Source organism: Rhipicephalus microplus, chromosome 1, assembly GCF_043290135.1.
Source record: "Rhipicephalus microplus isolate Deutch F79 chromosome 1, USDA_Rmic, whole genome shotgun sequence".
NCBI lineage: Eukaryota > Metazoa > Arthropoda > Arachnida > Ixodida > Ixodidae > Rhipicephalus > Rhipicephalus microplus.
Window position 1 is genome coordinate 189645359 of NC_134700.1, and position 26132 is coordinate 189671490.

Sequence of the window (26132 nt, forward strand, 5' to 3'; positions counted from 1 at the left end):
CGTGAAACTATTCGAGAGTAAGCAGGTACACGTAGCTCGGGCAAGACATCGTGAGTGCGGCCAACGAATCATTCCAGGCCACGTCGAGGCAAGGTACGATGGCACGCACGTACGCTTGCGCACCAAGACTACAGCTTCCTACTCTTCGGGTCTTGGCTTCAAGCGCTAATTGATCATTGCTGCATCCTTGCCGTTCAATCTCGCAGGTCGTACTGGAAATGAACGGGCATCCAGTTTCTGAAGGCGGATGTCGTGGAACGATATCGCCGTGAACACCAGGTCGCGGAGCTTGAACGCGGCCGTGCATCGCAAGATTCGATGGAGCGCAGGCGAGGCTTCGGTGGGTGCGGTACTGGCAGCCAGGTTTCGAAAGTGGGCGTCGTAGAACGATATGGCCGTGAGCACCAGGACGAGGAGCTCGAGCGCGACCATGCATCGCGAGATTCGGGTAGCGAATGGCCGCCGGGGCCGTACCGGCCCAAAGATCACGAGGGCATGCACGCCCGCACGTGGCAGTTTGCTTGCTTGTTCTTATGAGTCTTGGCTCGTAGCCACCACGGGGCATCGGCCACTAACCCAGCGGTTATTGTAATAGGTAAAAGCAAATTTCAAGTTTTTATGAAGAAGAAATAGTTATTCAGTCATTTAGGGAATATAAGAGTGCATAATGATAAAGGGACTTACGAATAAAGTAGCTAAATAACTGATAACTAAAATTGTGTTGATGATAGCGGCCCCGATGGACCTCCACCAAATGTAAAGGGGGTTTATTGAAGGACTGAGCAAGTTGATGGTAGCTCTAAAGGAACGTAGGCGGACCCAGATGACGGCGCTTGATTACCGATCTCGTGCCTTTTTCTTGTGTTCATGATGGCTGACCTGATGGCATCAACGTCTTTCTTATTCACTACAAATTGAATAAATGAATGGAAATGCCAAACAACTGGAATTTTATTAGTCAAAAATGAAAACTTAAAAATAAACCTTCTTGTGTCTCTGAGAAGTTCACAAACTGCTACGCAGACGCTCTTGCTGCTGTTGCCCCAAGCGAAAGGATATTTTCCAGAATTAGGGGTAATGTTTAGTTTTCTGAATGTAGTTTTTAAATGTGTCTTCCTGTGGCTTGTGAAACAACAGCAAATAGGTAAAAAAGATCTATGTTTTCTGGTTCTTGGCAGTAAAAGTAAAGTGGAGATGGCACCTGACCACCCTTGTATTATTAGAAATTGAGAAGATGAATCCAGCATCAAAAATTTGTGATACACACTTCCAGTTTGCGATAAGGGCACCACTAATTGCTGATAGCCACTAATGTTGTCTCTTTAATTGAGAAATACTGGCACGTTCTAGGCTGCTCAGCTGTACCGGTGTCTTAAAACAGGAGCATTTGAAACTTCAAGCTTAATTTTTTCACACAATGATGAAGTTGGGATTCGGAAATATATGGCTTTGCAATTCTCAGTGAGCCATTTGTAAGTCTAAACAAAGTCATTGTTCATCTTCAGTGTTCTTTTAAAGTCGAAGCTGTGGCAGTGGCGGAGCCATTGGCACGGAAAGGAGTATAGAGCAGGAGCTAGTTTGGCTGTGCCGCTGAAAGGAGTCGACCAATGGTAACACACAATCAATGGTCCAAGCCAGCGAAGTAAGTCCTCAAGCGTCCGATATGTTTTAGATGTGTCTTCGTATCCGACGTCAAATCACGATTTCTGTACTACTGTCAACACGTAAAGCACTAGAATTGTTTGCGACCTATTGAAGCCTCGCCATTTGTTTTCGATTGCTCAATCGAGTCGAATTAAAATTGAAGGGAGCCGCAACTGTAATTAAGAAAAAGCATGGCGATTTAGATACGATGCTTGGCACACTCGTGCCAGATGTAGATACGCGGTTGAACAACAAATCATCATGAGCCACAGAAAAAGCCATTGTGTTTGTCGGTGGATGAGTAACTGTGGGATAGTTGAGGAGGTTCTGGAAGTGCCAATTTTTTTTCACGCTTTATCTTTTTAGGTGCGAATGCGCTTTATAAGAGACCCTGAATCCGCCGTCCGCGGTGCGCCTCCTCCTCTCCCCTAGCAACGGCGCGACGAGCGGAGAGGAGCATCTGTAGCAACGGCGCAGTGACGTCACACACCACGTGATTGCGCGCGCTCCGGCCTCCGTGGCTGCGCGCGCCCTCACGACGTGCTCGAGATCGGCAAGTCGTCATAGGTATGGATCCATCGCAGGCATCAACCTCGACTGCGATACCTCCCACAACGAGTACAACGCAAGCAAATGCGAGCATTGCACGCGTGGTTGAAAATGTCGCGCCGGTTGAAGACAAGGCAGCGCGGCGAAGGGCCCGTGATGCCGAGCGCAAGCGCGTGAAGCGGGCCGCGGACATAAACATCATTATAGTGCGAATTCACTCTCCCATATACGCGTAAACTCACCAAGATTTTCCGAGATGGTCTAATGGTTCCTGGGAATCGCAATGTGATCACACGGGGGAGTTTACGTTAACTCACTGGCGAATGCTAACGGATTTTAACTTTACTCCCCCTCATAGCATCACCCCGTGCATTCGCACTTAACCATTTTCACCCTCGCAGAAATGCTTGGGAGTTGTTTTTTGTTGGTAATGAAGTACTTACACATCTTCACAACGACCACCAGTTGCCATCCATTCTGCAAGAAAACGCCCCGCCCCCCCCCCCCCCTCCAGTAAAAAATATTTCTTGGGTATGGACAGCCAAGTTGTACATCCACCTTTTCACGCCTTACTTACTAAATGTGAAGAAATTCTCAGCGAACTTAGGCGACTTTGACCGTATCTATCTATCTAGCCACCGAGGACATTTAGCAATCCTGGCCGTTTTGATAATGGTATCGATACCAAACTTGCCATGGCATGACGTGAATGTATGAAAAACATATTTGACAAGTCATAACATGAAAATCATGAGAGTTATGTCATGAATGTCATGATTTACATGGCATGGTTCTGCAGTTCTTGCGGTAGTTTCGTTCACATGGCATGTTGCAGAACTGATACGGTATGACGTAATTGCGAGGCGAACACAAGCGACCAACCCTAACATGAAAATTATGGCATGCCTGTCATGTAACAACATGACTACATGTCACGCTCACCATGCGTTTGCGGCCGTTTCGCTCGCGTCACATGTGTCAAATTTGGTATTACGTGAAAGGATGACGAAGGTATGTGACTGGTGCAAACATGATAATCATAGGATGTGTTTCATGTGAGAACATCACTACATGCCACAGTCAAAGAGGAGGAATAAACTTTATTTTGTATTCGGCGTGTTAGTGGGCTGGGCTCCCGCTTAGGTGTCGGCTAGAAGGTCTTGCCTCTTAGCGGCTTCCTCGGCCCGCTGGATTGCCCATAGCTGATCGTCCAGGGCTGAACTAAGCAGGACGACCAGCCAACGCGCGCGGAGGCTGTCGGTGGAGCCGCGTTCTCATTACTGTGTTTCAATCTCTGGCATTCCCATAGTATATGTTCTAAGGAAGCTCGTGCCTGACAATCTTTGCATTGAGCAGTCGCGTAGATCTCTGGATACATAGCATGTAGTAGCACTGGGTTCCTATATAGCACTGGCAGCAGCGACAGCGGGATGGTCACGTACTGAAGTGAATTCTGTCTTTTGTGCAGATACCGTATCGTGCCCTTCCAGCGCGATTACCGGCACGTGTAGGGCATTCTGCCGCTGTGAGGAGGAGCTACCATAGGCCTTGACTGATCAAATTCATCATTTGTGCCGATCTGTCAACCCGTTGAGGGCAGCCTGACGACACCGGAAGGAGCTTCCTGCGGCTCTACTGTGTGACGCTCCTGCTCTGAATTGCCACTTATAAAGCTACCGTCCCCACCAAGGCTCCATTGCAGCAGCGACAGCGGGATGGTCAGGTACTGAAGTGAATTCTGTCTTTCGTGCAGATACCGTATCGTGCCCTTCCAGCGCGATTACCGGCACGTGTAGGGCATTCTGCCGCCGTGAGGAGGAGCTACCAAAGGCCTTGACTGATCAAATTCATCATTTGTGCCGATCTGTCAACCCGTTGAGGGCAGCCTGACGACACCGGAAGGACCTTCCTGCGGCCCTACTGTGTGACGCTCCTGCTCTGAATTGCCACTTATAAAGCTACCGTCCCCACCAAGGCTCCGTTGCAGCAGCGACAGCGGGATGGTCACGAACTGAAGTGAATTCTGTCTTTCGTGCAGGTTAGTAGTTAAGTAGTCTAAGGTAACCCTTCTGTTCAATTCGCTGTTGCTGCTGCTACCGAAGTACTGTAGTTTTTTTTTTGCAATTTATGGTGTGACTGAAACTTGTTAAGCGATGCCGACGTGTGCCGAACTTGCGAAGCGCATTGATGCAATTGAAGCGAACTTTAACAATGAGGCTGACCGTCTGGCTCATGATGTCTTCGGTAAAGTCTTGTTGAGAATGCAATCTTCAGGAATTGATGTTAAGGAGCTCAAAAGCAAAATGGACGATTTAAAACAGAGCATGGAAATCCTGAATGGCGTTGTTGAGACACTGCGCTCAGAAAAAGAGGCACTCGCTGCCGATAATAAAAGACTGTTGAACGAAAACAACTTGCTCTCAAAAAAGGTTCAAGAACTTGAACAGTACTCCAGAATCAACAATGTAGAAATCAAGGGCATTCTCTGCACGCAAGGGGAAGACTGTGTAGTGATTTTGCAAAACGTTGGTGATACTGTAGGTTGCCCCCTTGTGCCCTCTGACTTTGACATTGTGCACCGTGTCCCGACGAAGGTCAAGGAAAAAAAGAATGTTGTTGCTAGGTTTTGTTCGCGTTCGAAGAAGAATGAATTCATTTCTAAGGCACGTAAAGCTAAGTTGTGTCTTGGGGATCTTGGTATCTCTTCTGCAATCAACAGCCCTGTGTACGTAAATGATCACCTAACGCCATCAAATAAATCATTATTCACCAAGGCTCTAACTCTAAAGAAAGCCAACAACGGGAAATTCTTATGGACAGAGAATTGTGCAATTAGGGCAAGGAAAACTACCGACAGTCAGGTTTACCGCATTGCTAAGGAATCTGATCTCTCTTTTATAATCTAAATATCCCTGTTTTTTTACGCATACGCTGGTGTTTTTTTTTTCACAATCGCTGTATCTGATTCACCATGTCAGTTTACCTAAACACTTCGGAGGTGGATCATTTTATTTTCAACAGCTCATGTTCGCTTATTCATTTCAATGCTCGTAGTATGCGGAAACATTACGACGACATTCAAAATCTTCTCTCTACAATCACAAAGCCCTTTCCTATTATTTGTATCACCTAAACTTGGCTTTCAGACGCTGATAAAAATCTTTTCGGCTTCCCAACTACTCATCTGAATACGCACAGAGACCATCAAGCAATCATGGTGGAGCAGCCATCTATGTATTATCAAACCTGGCGTTCAAACTACGGCGTGACCTTGCACTAAATGTACCTAAATGTGAAGCTGTATGGGTAGAATTTGATCATTTGTTGCTTAGCAACGACAACAAAAATTTTATTTTGGGTTGTATTTATCCTTCACCCTCTACCTCCATTACCGATTTTTGCAACGCTTTAGACAATGTGCTTGAATCAATATCGTCAGAAAATAAAAATGTAGTTATCGTTGGTGCCATGAATATCAACCTGCTTGATACCGCGTCCACTAACTTCACGACATATTCTAGCTGCTATCACAGTTATGGTTTTGAATGCCTAATTACTCAAGCTACACGTCTTTCTCGTGACGGCGGATGCTCACTAATTGATCATGCGCTATCAAATCTTCTGGTCGCTCCTGAAGCAGGCATTCTTACCAGTGATATCACCGAACATTATCCCCTTATTCTTAAAACTATTTCAACTCCTATTTGTCGTTCCGCATGCTTTCATAAACTTGTTTTGGATAAGGAAGCACTTATCGAGAACATTACGAAATCAGACTGGCTTGCTGTAAGGGAAACCAATGACCCTCAAGAAGCACTGTCGCGCTTTTTTTCTTTACTTTTACATTACTTCCATTCCCATTCGCATAGGAAAAAATGCAAGAAGACCATTGCGTCACCTCAAAACCCATGGCTAACTGATAAATTACTTAAAGCAATGCGCAGACGCGAGAATCTTTACAAAAAAAACGAAGAAACAGCCTTTCAATGTTAAGCTAAGAGCAAGGTACAAGAAATACTGTAACAATCCCTGTGCGTACTTAAAAATAGCAAAAAGAAAATACCTCGAACAGAAAATTTTGGAATGTGGAAGTAGCTCCGATAAAAAATGAAAATTAGTAAATTCCTTTCTAAAAGAAACGGCGACCGAGGAAGCATTACTTCAATAATTCATAACGGCATTGTGCACTCAAATCCACGTGACATTGCTGATACATCCAGTGACTTCTTTTTTCGAACAATCTGCCATCGGACCGAGTTTTAGATTACGAAATCACTCGCTTACCCCAGTCCTTCTATTTGTTCCCCACTACTGCCGATGAAGTAACCGCGGTAATTCGGAATCTAAAACCCACTATCGCTGGTCTAGATAACATCAGTTCATCACACATCAAGCTGATTGCTCTATCTATATCTGACATTCTTGCACATGTCATTAATCTAATAATTAAAAAGACTTTTCCTCGCGAACTTAAGCGTGCTAGAGTTACCCCAGTATTTAAAAAAGGAGACCGATCATTGGTAACGAACTACCGGCCTATATTTGTGCTCCCGTTCCTCAACAAAGTAATTGAGAAATTATTTGAAAAGCGCCTAACTAATTACCTTCGAAAGTTTAGCATTCTTACTGATTTTCAGTTTGGTTTTCGAACAGGATATTCTACTGATCTCGCTTTAATATATCTTACTGAATTCCTAAAGCAGGCGATTGACGATGGCAGTTTAGCTGGATCTGTTTTAGTTGACCTAAGAAAAGCCTTTCATACTATTAACCATCACATACTCTTCATAAAACTGGAAGCAATGGGAATATGTGGCCCTGCTCTGTTATTTATTCGCAGCTATCTCCTTAATCGAAACCAAACGGTCAGTATTTCCAGTACCTACTCCAAACAAACAACAACGAACATAGGAGTACCACAAGGGTCCATTCTGGGCCCACTTTTGTTTTTAATCTATATCAATGATCTACCTAATTTTATCTTACACTGTAAATATTTGCTCTACGCTAATAATACGACGATTTTTAGTTCCGATAATAGCATAGACTGTTTAATAAATAAGCTGAGCACAGATCTTCGCAATATACTACACTGGTGTAAGCTAAACAAATTACAGTTCAATCCTAAAAAAAACCCAATTCATTCTCTTTTCATCACATCAGCGATCGCTAGTAACGGATCCCTCAATTAGTATCCCAAATCATTCGATCCACGCTAGTAATGATTGTGTTTACTTGGGCGTCAAACTAGATAGAAACTTAAAATTCCACTCTCATATTTTAGATGTCAAGAAAAAGCTGTCTTATGGTATACGCATTTTCATTCGGTCTCGCCCTTTTTTTTCACGTTCCATTCTCTTGTCACTATACTACATATTTATTCATTCTCACATCAACTACTGTATAACTACCTGGGGCACTACCTACAACACTCACCTCGCACCGTTACAGACTGTTCAAAACAAAGCAATTAAAATAGTCACTTCTAGTTCACATTATACCGATTCAAAACAACTATTCTACAGCTACAACATCCTTACAGTGCGCGATATGGTTAAGTATAATCTAGTCATATGTTTATCCAAGCATATCAATGAGCTATTTCCTATTTCCATCATCCCATCCTCCTCACTTTTCAATACCAACAACACTAGATTTGCTTACCACAAAAACTTCATCTTACCGAAAGCCCGGACTAACTATGGCAAACAAACCGCTCATTTTAGCTCACTTTCCATATGGAATTCACTTCCAGCCATCTTAAAAGTAATGAATCCACACTCGTTTGTAAAAGAATTAAAAAGCTCTTTGTCAACCAATACAACACGTAGCACTTCATTCTAATAGCCCCTAAAGCATGGTCTCACACATGTATGTATGTGTGTATCTATATGTATATGTATATATATATATATATATATATGTATGTGTGTATATATGTGTATATATATATATGTATGTGTGTATATATGTGTATATATTTATATTTTTTTTCTTTTTTCTCTTTACATCTCGTGTTTACATGGATTCTTTATATTATGAGATGTGCTTGATCACCCATATCATTATGATTATTGGAATTTTTCCCTTCCTGTCGAAGCTATGTTTTATTTGTTTTTATGTTCATCATGCACAAGAGGTCCCAATTCAGTCTCCGACTACGGGACCTCCTTCTGTATACTGTCTGTAATGACTTTACTTCATAGTAACAATAAAATTTGATTCTGATTCTGATTCTGATAGGAACTGCTTTGTAGTTGTCACCATTGGACAGACTGTGCCCTGTGGAGTTTATGATGAGGAGGGGGTAAACATGCCTCTGTAATTTATAATGTTTCGTAATTTCATTTAACGTTGTCATTCGGTTCTCCACCTCCCACACATTTGGAAATTCAGACGAGGGATCAACATTAGTCGTAGCCCGGAAAGTGAGTCCTCGAGCTACGTTGTGTGCCACCTCGTTAGGGTTGATATCTTCCGTGGTGTCGGGTATGTAAGCTGGGAACCAGAGAATGCAAACGCATCGTCTTGGTTGGTTTTGCCTGCTGTAAGAATACGCAGTGCTTCAGGGGAGATTCTGCCATTTGCAAAGTTGCGTACAGCTGCTTGTGAATCGCTAACTATATAGCACGCGTAAGTTTGTGATATGGCCAAAGCTATAGCGAACTCTTCCACCGTTTCAACGCGTCTCGTGTGTATTGTCAGACTGGTGCTGCATTGTTTCTTGTGGTTCACTACAGCCGTGACGAAGCAGCTTTTGTGCTTATAACGACTGGCATCTACGAAGACCGCTTCTTTGTTGTTTCCGTAGCTTTTTGTCATCGTCGTGGCTCTGCTCAGCCTTCTACTTGCGTTGTGCACGGGATGCACGTTTTTAGGTAACGGAGGCACCGTGAGCTTAGCCCGTACGTCATGAGGGATGTCGCATTTGGTGCCAAATTGTGTGTGGTAAGTGATGCCTAATTTTTTCAGGATGCATCTACCCGTCTTGTTTTTAGAGATGCGTTCGTACTGTGCAATACGTTGTGCCTCTATCAGTTCCTCAAGTGTATTATGTAAACCTATCTCTAACAGCCTCTCTGAACTTGTGCTTTGCATGAGTTCCAGCGCTTGTTTGTAGACTTTTCTTTGAGGCTGTTTAATTTCATTTTTTTCTGCTGCGAACCATCTATGGTATGCGGAAACATACGTAATGTGGCCGATGACAAACGCTTGGATGAGCCTTATGACATTTGCCTCTTTCATGCCGCTATGCTTATTCGTAATTTTTTTGATTAGGCGCATCGTTTGAGAAACCTTCACTTCAATATTGCGTAGTGTTTCCCCATTGGTGCCTTTGGCTTCCATTATTAACCCCAGTACCCTTATCTTGTCGACAATGGGTATGGTGTGTCCAACTCGTGTTTTAAGTTGTATGTCTGTGTAGGTATGTGTGTTGTGGTGCTTGGAAGGTCGGCCTTTTAATCTTGGTCTATATGGTAGCAGCGCAAATTTCTCGGCTGAGCACGTGAGACCAGTTCCTTCTAGGTATTGCTCTACGGTATCGATCGCTTCTTGTAAACGTTGTTGAATTGACCCTTCGCTGCCGTTGCTTACCGACAGAGTAATATCATCTGCATATATTGTATGGTGCAAATCTTCTATCTTTCCTAATCTACTTGGGAGTCCAGTTAGGACTAAGCTAAATAACATTGGTGATATCACTGATCCTTGGGGTGTACCTGCACTACCCATAGATATTTCCTCGCATGTGAAGACTCCTACAAAGATTTTGGCTTGTCTACCCGTTAGGAAGTTCCGAAGGTAAATATACGTCCGCTCACCTAAACCTGTTACTGACATGATTCAGTATGGCTTGGTGGGTGACATTATCAAATGCCTTTTTAGATCAAGCCCGACAATGGCTCGAGTTGATCTGCTAGGGTCATCTATAATCTCGTGTTTTATTTGTAGCATCGCGTCTTGTGTACAGAAATTTTGGCGAAATCCTATAATTGTACATGGGAGTACGTTGTTGTCCTCGAGGTAGTTAGTCAATCGGGTCAGTAAGGCGTGTTCCATTACCTTAACCAGGCAGGAAGTTAGTGAAATAGGTCTTAGGTTTTCAACCTGTAAGCGTTTGCCAGGCTTGGGTATAAGCACGACGTGCGCCGTTTTTCATTGCTGCGGCATGTGGCTTTGTCTCCAGCATTCATTAATAAAGTCTGTTAATTTGCCAATAGACGTATCGTCTACGTTTCACAGTGTTTTCTTTGTAATGGCGTCAGGGCCCGGTGCCGACGTAGTATGTAGTTTGTGTAGAACTGCTCGTATCTCGGCTTCACTGAATTCTTCATCAAGGTCAAGATTCGGCGCTCCTACGTAATCGGCGTGAGTGCTTGGTGGTGCCTGGAGTATGTATTTGAGCGCGACCTCTTTGAGAAAGTCTTTTTCTGTGCCTTTACAGGCATGCAGAATTTTGTTCATATTTTGTTTGTGTACCGTTTTTGTGTCTTCTGTGTTTAGAGGGTGCTGAAGTAAGTTCCACATTTTGCCTAGGCTCAGTTGGTTGTCCTTGGCGGTACAAGTTTCTTCCCATTGTTGGCAATAAAGCTGTTGTGCATATTGTTTGATTTCCTTGTTAAGTGTGGCTATCTTTTTTTCTTAGTGTTCTCTTATGTTTCTGCATTTTCCAGCGTTTTTGTAGCCCTTGTTTGCCTTCCCACATATGTATTAGCCTACTGTCCAGAATTTCAATCCTAACTTCCAGTGGGACTATTTTTGTTGCCTTCGAAATATCTTTCTTTAGATTAGCTGTCCATTGGTCAATGTTTGTAATGCTTACTGTGATGTTTTCTCGCATATTTCTTAATTTAACCCAGTCAACAAGCCTAAGCTGTTTGTCCATGGGTTTGGTGGGCCCCCAATAAGCTGGATTTCAATGATAGAAAATCGCTTCCAAAGTCTTGCTGTGTATTCAGCCATCACACAGATTGCGTGTTCTCTATAAATGTAAGGTCGAGTGTACTATCACCACAGACACTATTCCCTTGCCTAGTGGATACTGTGGGGTCTGCGAGGAGTGTTAGCCCTTCCTGCTGCGAGTCCAGCCAGAGATTCCTGCCCTTGGGGTGGACGTGTTTATAACCCCATGTACAATGAGGGGCATCAAAGTCCCCTCCGAACTCAGTCACCCACTATGGTAATTGATATTGATATGTGGGGTTTAACGTCTCAAAACCACCATATGATTATGAGAGACGCCGTAGTGGAGGGCTCCAGAAATTTAGACCACCTGGGGTTCTTTAACGTGCACCCAAATCTGAGCACACGGGCCTACAACATTTACGCCTCCATCGGAAATGCAGCCGCCGCCGCCGGGATTCGAACCCGCACCCTGCGGGTCAGCAGCCGAGTACCTTAGCCACTCGACCACCATGGCGGGGCCACCCACTATGATAAGCGTGCGCTTAAAGAGAGTTAAAAATCTGTGCCATGTGAATTTCGGGCTATTGTATACGTTTAGGATGAACATATTGTCCCCTGTTTTTCTTGTGGGAATGATTTCAATTAGTATATTTTCTATATTGGTAACCTGTGTGCTGTGTTGCACTGCCGTGTGATCCCTACGCACTAAAGTTGTAAGGGCTTTAGTCTCCCCCTCGGCACTGCCGATAGAGCGGCAGCCAGACAACTTAGCGAGACCCTGCGTCTCCTGTAAGATGATGATATCTGGCTTTTCTTTATTAATTAAATACTGGTGTAGAATGACTTTCTTGTTTCTGTCACTTCTACAATTCCATTGCCATAATACGTATTTGTTTCGTCGTTCCATGGCGGCAATTATTGCTGAGGAAGCGCCGGGTTCATAATAGCCGGCTTTAGTAGCGGAAGTTTGATGATTGGTTTAAAGGGCGCTACTCCACTGGCTTGTAGGCCTGTAGCAGAGGGGCATTTTTAAAGTTTTGTTACCCCAGTAGATAAGCTATATAGTTGCTGCTGGTGAACCTGCTGTTGTTGTATAACTGTGTTAATTTGCTGCATAATAGCCGTTCCCCACTCTTTGATTTGCGCTCTCATGGTTTCCTTAATGTCGTTCATTGCCCCAATTTGAACTTTCACAGCTTCTTCAACTTTGCTTATTCGTAAATCTACGCATTCTGCAGATTCCTCTTGACCTTTGTACAACATGTTAGCAGTCTTGGTTTTTCTTGTGCTTGCTATTACAATCGTTGTTGTTCTCTAAAGCCTTACGTTTTGGGAGAGGGGAATCAGTGCTCTCCTCCATACTGGACACGCTATCCTGTGTTATAATTATTGCATCATTGCACTGTACTATGCCTGTTCTGTGGTTATGAATTTCTTCTCTTAATTTTTTTATTCTCTTCCCTCATGTTAGCAATTATGTGATTGTTTTTATGAATCATTTGTTTCAGTTGTGCTAACTCTGCCTCGAGTTTGGTGACTTTCTGGTCAGAAGCAGCCTCCGCCTCCGCGCGCGTCCCCTTGACCCTGTCTGCCCAGCTCACCTTGAACGATGTATCGGCGCCGGGGTTTTGGGTTTCCTTGGCCCATTACTGGGAACGTGACTTTGACCTGGGGTGGTTCCTCGACTTTGAGCGGCTTTTCCTCTCATGCGCCAAACATATGGAGGACTCCGATATGTTGTCCCTTGCTGCGTTGGCGTGAGATGACCTGTCTGGTGCGGCGAGGGACGCGTTCTCTTGTTCTTGTCTGGCTCTTTCCCAGTGGCGTTTCCGCACTAGGAATGGTGTCTTATATATTGCTTTGCAGGTTCGGTCTGCTGTGGGGTGGTCTTGGTCGCACAGCTGGCACCTGGCCTTACATTCGTGGCTTTCAGGAGGATTTGGCATCCTGCAGCCTCAACAGATCTTATGTTTAGGGTTGGGGCAAACATCCGCCTCATGCCCCAAGCGTCCACAGTGGTAGCACACGTCCAGTTGTTTTCTGTACAAGGAACATCGTAGAAATACCCCGCCATATTTCACGTAGCTTGGCACTCAGTACCCTACAATCACATTGGTGGTATTGCCCATTCTCGTGGCCACGAGCACAGTTGGGTTCTTGGGGCTTACGACGTTTTCAGTTATATCTCCGGCAGTGTCTTCTAGCGGTATTTCCCGAACCACTTCCTTGGAGGTGTTTACTGGGGCTGCTTCATAAGCGCTGGCTTCAAAAGCTAGCGTGCCTATTTTGATACAAGCAATTAGCTGGTACCTGTTGGCATGTTCTTCGACAGGAGTGCTGATCACAATAATGTTTTGTTGGTAGTTGAGGCAGATTGTGTCTTGCTCTCGGACTTCCCTTGGTATATTGGCCACTTCGTAGACGTTGTTGGCAATGCGGGCGGCACCATAGTCACTGACGCGATGTAACCTACGAGGTCGAAAAATTATCTTGTAGTCTTCTCTTGGAAGGCGCGGCATTCTGCTCCCTCTGGTGATTTGGCGAAGCCGTTGTTCTCGCAGTTTCTTGTCCTTCTGCCCTGTCGAAAGCTGCTCGCTTGGTTGGTCTAACATTTGCTCTGTAATTTTTCGCTGTCCCACCGGTCGCCATCCGGTATTATCCTCAAATTCTTATTTCGAAATGCCGTCTCCCTCCACGGTCACTTACATTTGGTCAAAAAACGTGAAGCGCCAAGCCTGCTGGGTGCCGCGTTCCTCGTGGTTCCTCGCGACGCCTAGCTGCGTCACAGCACTGGCGGCGGTAGCTACGGCGAACGCTATGCAGGTGGCTCTTATGCCGGCGCAGCGAACACAAAAACGGGCATAAAACGGTGAACTGCAAGTCCTTCCACCTGATGTTTCGTCAGGATGGTCGCGATGACTTGTGGCGTCGATTCGTAACGAGAAATCCGCTGGATATAGTGATTTCCGCCGAGAAGCATCCAGAAAACACGGAGCCGACGCGATGAGCGACTGCTCCTGCCGCACGCCTCTTGCTATCTGCCATGCCACAATCAAAGCGCCAATACATTTCGAGGTGACGCGGTGCGCGTGCTCGCCGCATTCGTTTCGTCGCGTCACGCCGGCGTTGCCACGCCAGGCGCCGGTCCTGCCATATGCTCGCAGGCGCGCACCACACTGTGTTGCTTTGATGCATGCGCCTCTCGGCGTGTCCGGCATCCCTCTGTCACAAAAAGAGGGAGACGCAGTGCTGTCTTGGTAACGCATAGGCGCGAAATGCAGCATGTCGCATTTCGCGCCGGTTGCCGTCGGGCCGCGCTGACGAACGCTGGTCGCGCCTGGCGTCAGACTATAGAGTGCTCGCGTTTTGCCAACGTAGTGTCGCTGTACCCAGCGTCAGCGCGCATCAACGCTACATTGGAGTATATTGGGCCCTTCATGATGCGCTCGTGGCCGTTTTGCTAGCTCCACTTATGACAAATTCGGTGTTACGTGACGTCAATGGATGACGAAATATGTGACTGGTGCAAACTTGAGAATCCTGACACGCGTAAAATGTAAGAACATGACAACATGCCACGTTCAGAGCATGCTCGCGGCCATTTCGCTAGATCCACATGTGCTAAGGAGGAGGAAGAGGAATAAATGAGGAAGGACTGGGAGGTTAGCCAGTTCCACATGTGCTAAATTTGGTATTACGTGACGCGAATAGATGACGAAGGTAAACGACACATCCAAACATGAGAATCATGACACGGAAGTCATGTACGGCATCATTTAACTCCACCTCGCAAAGTTGTGCTGATTTTAAAATTACATATCAACCTTTATCATTTTTGCTTCGCATATCATCGATTCCCTCTGTACGTGGGGTCTGCCCATTTTTTTTTATCTCAAGTATTGCTTCATCTATTCTTTTTCGCTCACTTACTTCATAATCACCTGTGTGGCTATTCGCCCTCGAAGGTGTGAGCCAGTGAACCCCAGTGCGACAAAAAAACCGGTACTTTCATCTCCCTTGGTTTGACTGAAGCAAAACTGCTAGGTGGTCTAGTTGGAACAAATTAATCCTATAGCCAATCTGCGCGAAACAAATTGGGACGAATGAAGGAGTACTTGCGGACGAGTCCTATTGAGCTCGTCCATGTGTGCTTCTTACTTAGATGTTGTTTTTCTCAAAAGGGCTAAAAAACCCTGCGTTGTATTTCTGTTTTAACAAGACAGCGTCGAAGAGCTCGTTTTGAAGGATATCTGGCGTCAGCGTCAGCGTCGAAAATTGCGAGCAAAAAATAACTGTTGTTCACATGCGGAAAACTTAGAAAGATGCAAATAAAAAAATTTTTTTTTCGGTTCAAGTGAACGCCAAGCCATCTGCGTGGTAAGAGATTGTCCTACCAAAGAGCCTCACCATTGCTTGAAACTGCTTGGACGAGGGGGGGATGCTACGAGAATTAGGGGGAGGAGTCTCCGTAAAAGATGTATTATTGCGTGTCAGAATATTGGGTGTGGAATTGCGCCAGGCGTCCCGACATGAGAATTGCGCAAGGAGTGTGTGCTTTGACGGCCCGCCCGTTACAAGGCTCTCAGACGTATTTAGTAACTTCATCCGCAAAATCGTAAACAAAGTGAGCAGCTGCGTAGGTTCACGTGTTTTATTACGAACGCGCAGTTAGTACTTCGCACATTCCAAAAGCTAAAATTGCAGCGTAGTGGGCAGTTCATAACCACTTTAACAGTAGGCATCGCAGGGTAGTTTTAAATAGGCAATGTTACTCGCACGGCCGTTTTCTTGTGGGATGGCTGAAGTGTCCTCCGGGAAACAAAGTGAAACTGCCAATTGAAAAGACTGTGCTAAGTGTTTAAAAGCTTTGTCGCAATCCCGGTCATTACGCCGGCGGCGTCTTCAGAGATATCACAGAACACAGGTGACAGCACGATATTGTCACGTGCTAGGAGCTCGAAGAAATGAAAGAGGAGAAGGGACTGTCAAAATCTCAGACACAAAGAAGGAAGCCTCCGCTGGCCGGGTTGCTCATCTTCGTCTTCTTCGTTCACCGGCACAGAACTGGCTCACGGTTTACTGGCACAGTACCAGGTGCCATTACTCCTTCTCTCAAGAGAGCATCGACCCGATGCTCAAACAAAAGTGTGCACAGCAGTGGGTCGAAGTAGGCAACATAAACAAACAATAAACAAAGTAATGCACGAGAGTAAATGCGTACTGGGTCCAGCAGTCGGGAATAAACGGCATTCGCTGTTAACATGAAGAACTCACTGGCACACGAAGAAAATTCGCATCACCGCGAAAGTGTGGTTTTAGGCTGACTACGTGTGCAGTCTCTGGGCGTGATAACCTGCGCTGGGATGATGGTGATCCTCCGTCTGAAATCACTTCGTCGTTCACGTCGCTCACACGTCTGAGTACTTTGTAAGGTCCAAAGTACTTCCTCAAGAGTTTCTCACTGAGACCTCGCCGCCTATTGGGTGTCCAAACCCAAACTTGGTCACCAGGTTTATAATTAACTTCTCGATGGTGGATATTGTACCGCCGTGCGTCTACACACTGTTGAGTTCTGATGTGCACACGGGCCATTCACGTGCTTCCTCAGCGCGCTGAATGTACTCATTCATGTCGGGGGCTAATTGATCGAGCTTGTCGATGTCCTCATACGGAATCATGGCGTCTAGCATAGTTCTGACATCTCGACCATAAACTAGAGGGAATGGCGTGAAGCGTGTAGTTTCCTGTTTCGCAGTGTTATCCGCAAATATTACGTACGGCAGGATGTCGTCCAGCGTTTTGTGCTGCACGTCCACGTACATAGAGATCATGTCGGCTAGCATTCTGTTTAGCCTTTCTGTTAAACCATTACTCTGAGGGTGATACGCAGTGGCCTTCCGGTGGATTGTGTAACTCAACCTGAAGATATTATCCGAGAGCTTCGCTGTGAATGATGTCCCTCGATCAATGATGACATATGATGGTGTGCCATACCGTAGCACAGTTTGATGAATAAAAAACTAGCAACTTTAAATGCGGTCCCTCGTGGCAATGCCTTCGCCTCAGTGTAACGCATCAAGTAATCGGTTGCGACAATAATCCATTTGTGCCAGAAGAAGAAAAAGGCTTAAGAGGACCATTCCCATTTGATCAAACGGTGTACGTGGTGGATCGATCGGTTTGAAGATGACCTGCAGGCTTTCAGGGTGGTGTCTTGTGACGCTGGCATTCACGGCATCCCTTCACGTAGCGTTTGACACTGGCATATATTTTAGGCCAGTAGTAAAGTTGTCGCACCCCATCCATAGCTCTCGAGTAGCCCAGATGGCCGGATGTTGCCTCGTCATGGCAAGCTAATAATACGTCATCGCGGAAGGTTTCAGGCAAGACGAGAAGATGAGATCTGTAACCAGCACCGGTGTTCCTTTTGTGTAATATGCCATTTGGTAGGCAAATTGGTGGCACCGTTCGCGAAGACGGACGAGGAATGGGCGCTGTGCCACCTTCTAAGTGATTTGTAGTCATTCTTTGATCGGCGTCATTTCGTTGATGCGACATAAGATCCGGCCCGCTGAGAGTTGCGACAAAGGCGCCGTCCTCTTCTGCACTTGTGCAGACAAGGACGGTGCATTTGTGCAGACAAGGACGGTGCACTTGTGCAGAAAAGGACCGACACGCTCATGATAGCGTGTCGGCATCTTCGTGCTTTTTGCCTGACTTGTACACGATGGTCACATCGAATTCCTATGGGCGCAGATTCCATCGTGACAATCACCCTGAAGGGTCTCGTAGATTGGTCAACCAGCACAAAGCCTGATGGTCAGTCACCACTTTAAATGGTCTTACATAGAGATATGGGCTAACTTTGTAATTGCCCAAATGACCGTGAAACATTCTTTCTCTCATGTGGAGAATTAGAGTCTGCGCGAGACAGTGTGCAATTTGCGTAGGCTATTACCCGTTCAATGCCGTCTTGTCTTTATACCAAAATAGCTCCAAGACCAATATTGGTGGCATCAGAGCGTACTTCTATGTCAGCGCCTTCATCGAAGTGGCCGAGCACGGGGAAGAGAAAGAGCCGGTGCTGTAGTTCCGCAAAAGCAGTCTGCTGTTCGTCAGCCCCGGCAAATGGTGTGTCATTACGCGTGATGCGTAATAGTGGCTCCGCAATGTTCGAGAAATTTTCGAGAAAGAGCCTGTAATACGCACACAGACCCATAAATCGGCGATGACTTTTCTTGCCAGTTGGAGCTGGAAAAGCGGTGACGGCAGCAGTTTTGTCCGGATAAGGCCGAACACCAACGGCACTCACGACGTGGCCAAGAAAATTTATTTCTTCGTAGCCAAAATGACATTTCTCAGGCTTGAGTGTGAGAGCGGCCGATCTAATAGCTTTGAGCACATTCCGAAGGTGCTGAGGATTCTCGTCAAACGTTTCTGAAAACACAATGACATCATCGAGGTAAACTAGACAGCTTTTCCACTTGAGGTCTGCCAGGACGGTGTCCATCATTCGCTGGAATATGGTTGGAGTGGAACAGAGGCCAAAAATGAGCACGTTGAATTCATAAAGACCATCCGGCGTTGCAAAAGCGGTCTTTTCCTGGTCGCGTTCATCGACCTCTATTTGCCAATAACCACTCTTTAAGTCGACGGACGGACGTAAAATACTTCGCGCGCCGCAGCTTGTCCAGAGAATCATCGACTCAGGGCAACGGGTATACGTCTTTTTTTGTGACATTGTTCAACTTCCTGCAGTCGACACAAAAGCGAAGCGCGGAATCTTTCTTTTTCACAATAACGACTGGTGATGTCCGAGGGATGCTTGAAGGCTGTATCACGCCATCCTGAAGCATTTTCTTAACCTGCGTTTGAATCGTGAGCCGTTCGGTTGGTGAAACATGATAAGGCTGCTGCCATATAAGATGCGCGTGGTCGTAGGTGTTTCGTTATCGGTGTTAGACATATCTTTGAAGAACGTGCAAAGCATCCGTGTAACTCCAGCAACAGCTCTCTCAAACGCTGCTTGCTTGCTTCAGAAAGCGTTGTATTGATGTCGACGCTGCGGAAATGCGCTTCAGCAATGCCAATGGCCTCGCAAGCAAACCACTCGGTGACCTTGGCGGCTGGGTTGGCGTAGGTGATGACAGTTCCAGTTAAAAAGTGCTGGTGCTTGTAGCTGAAGCTTGTGACAAAATCATCGCAGTGATCGTCATGAAGGTCAACAAGGCTACTCGCTACGCCGACACCTTGAGACAGCAGAAGGGAGTGATTGTTTTCCACGACTGCTTCACCGTGCATCACACCTTTCCACGCCACCTGAACCACAACAGTTGCACGCGGTGGGAACATGACCAGGTCGTCGATGACGTGAAGAGACACTCGGGAGCGGCTGGGGTCCGCGTAAGCTGTTGTGGCGTTTGTGGTCAAGAAAGTGGCTAGACGTCATCGCATGTCCATTATAGAACCATGCTCCCTGAGAAAATCCATGCCAATGATCAGGTCTCGAGAACACTACCAGAGAACGCTCGAACTGGCAACAAATGTACAACCGCGGACTTGCAATCTTGTCGTGCACATACCGAGTGGCGTGACGATATGTCTGCCAGCTGTAAGAAGTGGTGTTCGCTTCCAAGGCGTCATTACTTTCTTCACAAGGGTGGCCAGTTTTTCGCTAATTAAGGAATAGTCCGCACCAGTGTCCACTAAAGCGCTGACTTCGCGACCATCTAGCAGAACAGGAATATCTAAGAAAACTCTTCCGCAATCAGCAGGTGATGTCGTTGTCGATGTATCGTCGGTATCTTTAGTCCGCGTCGATAGGGGGCCTTTAGCATGACCAGTCTGAGCGGCCTTACCCCCGAAGGCTGCTGAGGCAAGTTTTCCCAACGCGTCCAAAATGACCGGCCCTGCGCCATGCCCCAATAGGTGCGATGATTCGGCGAGAACCGCCACGGTGGAGAGCGTGAGTGGTGCCAAGATGTTGATCCGTGCTGCTCGGAAACGTAATCAGCAATTTCCGGAGGCCGCTGGCCGAGCCTAGGAGGTAGGGAGTTGGCCGAAAGATCACGATTTCCCAGACCTCGATAAGTGCACTGTCAGTAGATGTGCCCAGGTTCGCCAAAGTGATAGCAAAGAAGACGTCGATCGGGGGCCCGCCACACGTCTAGTTTTCGCGTTATTGGTCGGTGGTCGCTGTAGGGGCCCACTTGGACTGCCTGAAGCATGGCTAGGGCTGTGGTATAAGGCGGAGTGAAATGTGGTGCAAGTTGGCGCAGAGTTTGGTCTGGCGGAAGCATGGCAGGGGCCGCGATGGGAAGCGAAGCCAAAGGTTACGCTGGCTGGAGCAAAGTTTGCGCATACGACATGGTAGGGAAGTCTTTTTGGGGCCGCGGCTCTGTCTGACAGGACGGTTCTCGTAGTACCTGCTGAACTTCATCTCCGACGAGGCCGGAGAAAGAACTGACAGTGGGCGCCGAGCGTACTTATAACTTCTGCAGTTCTTCGTGGATTACAGAGAGTATGAGCTCTCGGAAGAAGTCGACGTGGCCCCCAAGACCACCCATGTAGTCCGTAGCAGAGACAAAGTTCACTTGTCGCTCGTGCGTCTGGGACCAATGTCGAAGCGTGCTTTCAATCAGGACGGCTTCAGCAAGAAACTCTGACATCATCTGGGGGGGGGGGCTCCGTACAAGGCTACTGAACAACTGCTCCTTCAAACCACGCATCAGGCATCGCACCTTCTCTTCAGGCAAGTGAGGGTCGGCTCGTCGATAAAGACGCGTCATGTCCTCAACATATATCGCGACACCTTCATTTGGCATTTGCATAAGGCACTGGAGTTCACGTTCAGCTCACTCTCGGTGATCGGGACTTGCATACGTTTCGAGAAGCCAGCGTTTGAAGTCCACCCATAACATGTACACACCTGCCCGGTTTTCGTACCAAACATGCGCCCCGTCATTCGAACTGAAGTAGACATGTCGGAGCTTGTCTGTATCATCCCAAAGGTTATGAGTGGCAACAAAGTCAAGAGTGCACTAGCCAATCTTCAACATCCTCATGGACAGCACCATGAAAGAGATTCGGCGTTCGTGGTTTGAACAGCGTATATTGCATTGGCGTTGCGCCTTTCATACCGGCTGCGTTGGAGCCCCTTTGGACGGCGCTTCCTGGGATAGTTGGGGCCGTCATCTCCTCTGAGACAAGTCTGAACTCAGGGTCCAATCCACGAATCCTTTGCCTAGCACGGTGAACAGGCATAACCACTGAAATGGGGCTGGAGCATCTTGTAGTGGGAGGGGTTCAGTGCATGCGGTACCCAGCACCTCCACCAGTTGCCACGCGCTAGTAGCTCGAAAAAACGTACAAGGAGACGCGACTGTCAAAATCTCAGACACAAAGAATGACGTCTCCGCCGGCACGTGTTGCTCGTCTTCGTCTTCTTCGTTCACCACACAGAACTGGCTCACTGTTTACTGGCACAACACACCAGGTGGCAGTAGACATCTACGAAACACAATGTAACTTATTTAACTAGTGAATGCGAGAAATCAGAGAAGAAATAAAATTATTTGTCACCTTGCTGTGACCGCAGGACATTCTGGAATCCTACGAGTTCCCTTCACTCAGCGCGCGGTGCCTCTACAAAGTGGTGTATGTGGCCATCCGCAGGGAGTGCAAGTGACAACGGGGCAGCCAACAGGACTTGGCTCCAGCCGTGTACGCTGCATTCGTCGTCAGGTCCTTGGTAGATGGCACGAAAAAATCCCGGGTTCTTCGTAGTCGTATTGGCTGCCAGTGCGAAAAGCAGGTAGACACGCGTCTTTTAGGACGTGGGTTGAACCTGAGGTGGAGAACCAGCAGGTCCTCCATTCCAGGTCACTCACTGCAATATCCAGGATTCTTCTCCCGAACCAGAGGCGATGACTTCACCGGAAATGGTGAGAGTTTACAGCTCTGGCTTCTGTCCAGAGGCGACCTCTTCATACCCAAAGAAGAATTTGGACGTGCCCGTCGAGATTTTTCCGGTGTCCCCAAGCTTGGAGGGGTCCCATGATGGTGGCGACTGGACAACGCAGAGGTCACTTGGTGTATGCCTGGACTCATTGGAAAGCTGACCATGACGAAAAGTCCGGGCCACTGCGGCTGGTTGTTTCGCGTGCTTGGCGGTTTCGTACTGACCCTCATATCGATCGGCTGCCTGTAGCCGCGTCGTGAGAAGCTTGAAGAGTCCGGGAAAGTTTGATGACGTACAGGACGACGACGGCGATGTCTCACTTGCAACCATAGGACGTCGACAACGACTTCGAATAAAACTTCCGCCACCTCGTTCCGAACGTGCGGTTTATCGAGGGTAACGTATCGGAGAAGGTCGTGACCACTGAACACAGATTGAGTACTTGAGAAGTGCCGGAGGATGACGGCGACTATGACTTCCTCCTCTTCCCTGACCTATGATACCTCGATGGTTTACATGACCCAAAGGTTGTGGTAACCTTGCCAGTACGTGAAGAGATCCGAGGGTTCTGGAAGGTTTGCTCGCACTCTGTAGGATGGTGACTTGCACGCGTGAAGCGAAGGGTGACAGCGATTTTGGCTTTCTCTTCATCCATGACCTGTGGTACCTCGCAGCAGCCAGAGTCGACACTTCACGAGTTGTGTGGTAGCCAGGGCGGTGCTTCCGGAGCTTTGATGGTGCTGGAAGCCAGGTTCGAACTGCATACGAGGAACTATTCGAGTGGAAGCAGGGACACGTAGCTCGGGCAAGACATCGAGAGATCCAGCCGAGGAGTGATGCAAGAATGGTGATGATGATGATGATGATGATGATGATGATCCTTTAGCTTTGCTGGCACTCGCCCACAAAGGAGGATCGGCCAAGAACCGGGTGGCAGGATCATCAAGTGAGTCGGGCATTCAGGTAGTATCGTAGCCAGAAATAATAATAACAATAGGCTACATGGTAATCTTTTGTTGACATTATGTACGCACACGCAGCAGGGAAAACCCCCCTGTGACTATGACCTATTGTAATCCCTCCGAAGGATAAAAATACTGCCGCGTTTATTTTTAAACCTAGCTTCTCAATTCGTTCGTCCAGGTATCTTTTTCTTTGATAAGGATATAGTTGACGGGATAAAAAGAAAAGATTCATTGCCAGGCCGCGTTCAGGCAGGGCACGAAAGCACGCATGCTCGCGACTCAGGATAACAGCTTCCTTTTCTTCGGGACGTGGCTTCAAGCGCTAATCGATCATTGCTCCATCTTTGCTGTTAACTTGCAGTTTGCACTGAAATGCACAACGGACACGACCGTGATCGTGGGAAACGTGACTTGCTGATCTGTCCCTGGAAAGCCAGCTGGAGACCCCGAGCTATAAATAAGCCCGAAGACCCGCGGTGGCCAGCAGTGGACAGAAAAACAGGCCTCGGTCGGGTTATTCACTTGTATAGAGTCATCGCAGTTGCCATTCATCGTCACTATCATCATCATGTACCTACCACCGCGGCGTGCCTTCCGCCCAGTTCATGCCTAACGCTCACGCTAATACCGCTACGGAAGCTACAAGATTGCAGCCGCTGCCAGTGTGCTTCGGCCGTAGAATTAGAATGGTGAGATCGGCACGGCCTCTGCAGCCGCGTTCACAACGTCTCACGTCTCGTCACATACTACAACCTGCCTTGGTACATTAAAGTGGATTCTCTCTTTCCCTTTGTCCCCTTCATAATCTGACCCTTTAGGGCCTGACGTCTTCAACTGAGGACTTCACGCAAAATTTTCACTAGCACTTTGGAAACGGAACCAATACTTTCAAGGATCCTCAATGCGATCGACGCTGCCGTTGCGTCATTTTGGTGGGGATTGCATTCACAAAGAAAAAAACATTAGGAGGGTATCTTGCAAAAACATTCTGAATGGATCTCTGTCTCAAGCACTGAGATTTCCGGATATTGGATCAAACGTCGGTCTACCGGCACGGACTTGAAATTAAAGTAAAAGTACAAAATAATAGCAAAAGCATGAAATAAAGCCATTTTTCTGATTAACAGTGCCTCATTTCTGACTACCTGATCTGACGCTACGTTTGTAAATCCAGAAATACCTTCATCCAGCGGCGTTAGTCCACAAAATCACAAATGGTGATCCACATCTCGCCGTGGCAGCCATTCATTTTCCTTTTGAATGTGTTTTTTCGTTTCAATTGTATTACACTAAAACTAAAATATACTTCCAAATATAATTGAAAATAAATGTGGGCTCCCAGCTCGTGTAACTGTAACGTTTTGTTGAGTCTTTCTTGAAACCAACCGAGTGACAGTTGCGATTTATTAGTCTTGCACAGTTGAGTCGAATCATCAGTGGTACAGACTGCAAAGCAAGCAGCTACTTGAAAATGTTGAATGCACTGTACTGAACTATCACCCAATTCAAATATATGCAGTCCTAAAGATCTATCTCAAGAGGGACACTAGCTGGGATCGCCTCCCTCCCCCCCTCGCCTGGGAACAAGGGAATCCCATATGCAACTTTCTTCTCAGAAACTTGTTAATGAAGAATATCTCGTGTGAATCGTCTCTTTCAATAAAAGACGTCGTTACTGGTTTGCTAACAATATAACTCGTATTTGAAGCTACGAGATCAATGCATGCGTCAAGTAAAGCAGGGATTAGGTACAGCGATTCGCCTGCAAATTGTAGCCCGTCCCCTTGCGAATTATGTATACGGGGCCGCGTATGTATTGCGATTCTTTGTGCAATAAGCTGTAATATTGTTGTACGTGGTGCTCCCATGCGGCGTAAAGTCCAGTGTTCAGTGGTCCACCTCCCCGTTTACAATACCTCAGGCAACGCGTTGGGTCGCCTCCTCACCTGGATTCCCCTCCGTGAGGGGGTGCCAACACACGTTGTACCTCATTGCTTCGTTTCTCATTTTAAGTGAGTCATTTTCAATGATGTCAGCCGCAATCGGCCCAACACAACCGATTATGAAGTTCGCGAGCATCCTTTCGAAATCACTCAAGATGTAATTGGTACACAGAGTTGAGGGGAGGGGGTAATAAAAGCCTAAGCAAGCCAGGAGTAGTCAGATGCCCAGCAGCGCTGGTGTGGCCAAGTCTTGTGCCACTTCGTGCGAAATGGGCTAGCTTTTTTATTTTATTTATTTATTTTTCCAACACATTTGTGGGTATTTAGAGCCAGCAAAGACTCTGCTTTAAGTGCTTGCAGTCGGCATGGGCGTCGTTGATTGTGAACAAAGAATCATAGTTTTGTCTTTGACCAAAAAGTAGAAAGATGCAAATAAAATAAATTATAGAAATCTCCGGATCCCAGTGAGAATCGAAGCCCGGGCCACATGCATGGCAAGAGAGATTCCTACCACAAATACAGATATTAGTTTGGAGATACAGTCAAAACAAATTTTTCTGCTTGGAAATGCAGTGAAAAAAACGTTTACGCTTTACAAGCACACGCGTTTAGTATAAAGGTCTCGAAATACAACCCGTAATATTGCAGTAATACTACGCGGCACAAGCGTAAGTTCCTAATTAATGTCAGAAAATGGTGATGATGATGGCCTCCATATATGCATGACTCATACCCACTCTGGGCACACATGTTACTGCGAGTATTCCCTGAATACCCCCTAGTGGGCGCATAGCAAGTTCGAAAAAATTTCGCGCGCGTATTCGCTCATGATTATGATGATGATGACAAGAACTTTATTGGGGTCTAGAGAAGACTCGGGGGAGACCCCGCGCCACCCGACTAGTCCCACGTAGAGATCGCCACGCCTAGCTTGACGGCCCGTCCACATGCACTCTGCACGGCGAGGGTGGTTTAAAGCCCAATATTCATTGCACAGAATGCAGCCATGTGCGAAAGCTTCGCTGACGCAAGCTACTTTTTACTTCATCAATTACATAGTAGTAATCTAACTCTTCTTGAGTAACATTGTACAATAAGAAATGTGCAATAAGTGGTTGAAGCGCGCCCCTATAGCGACAGAATATTGCGATTGCGTTCAGCTCT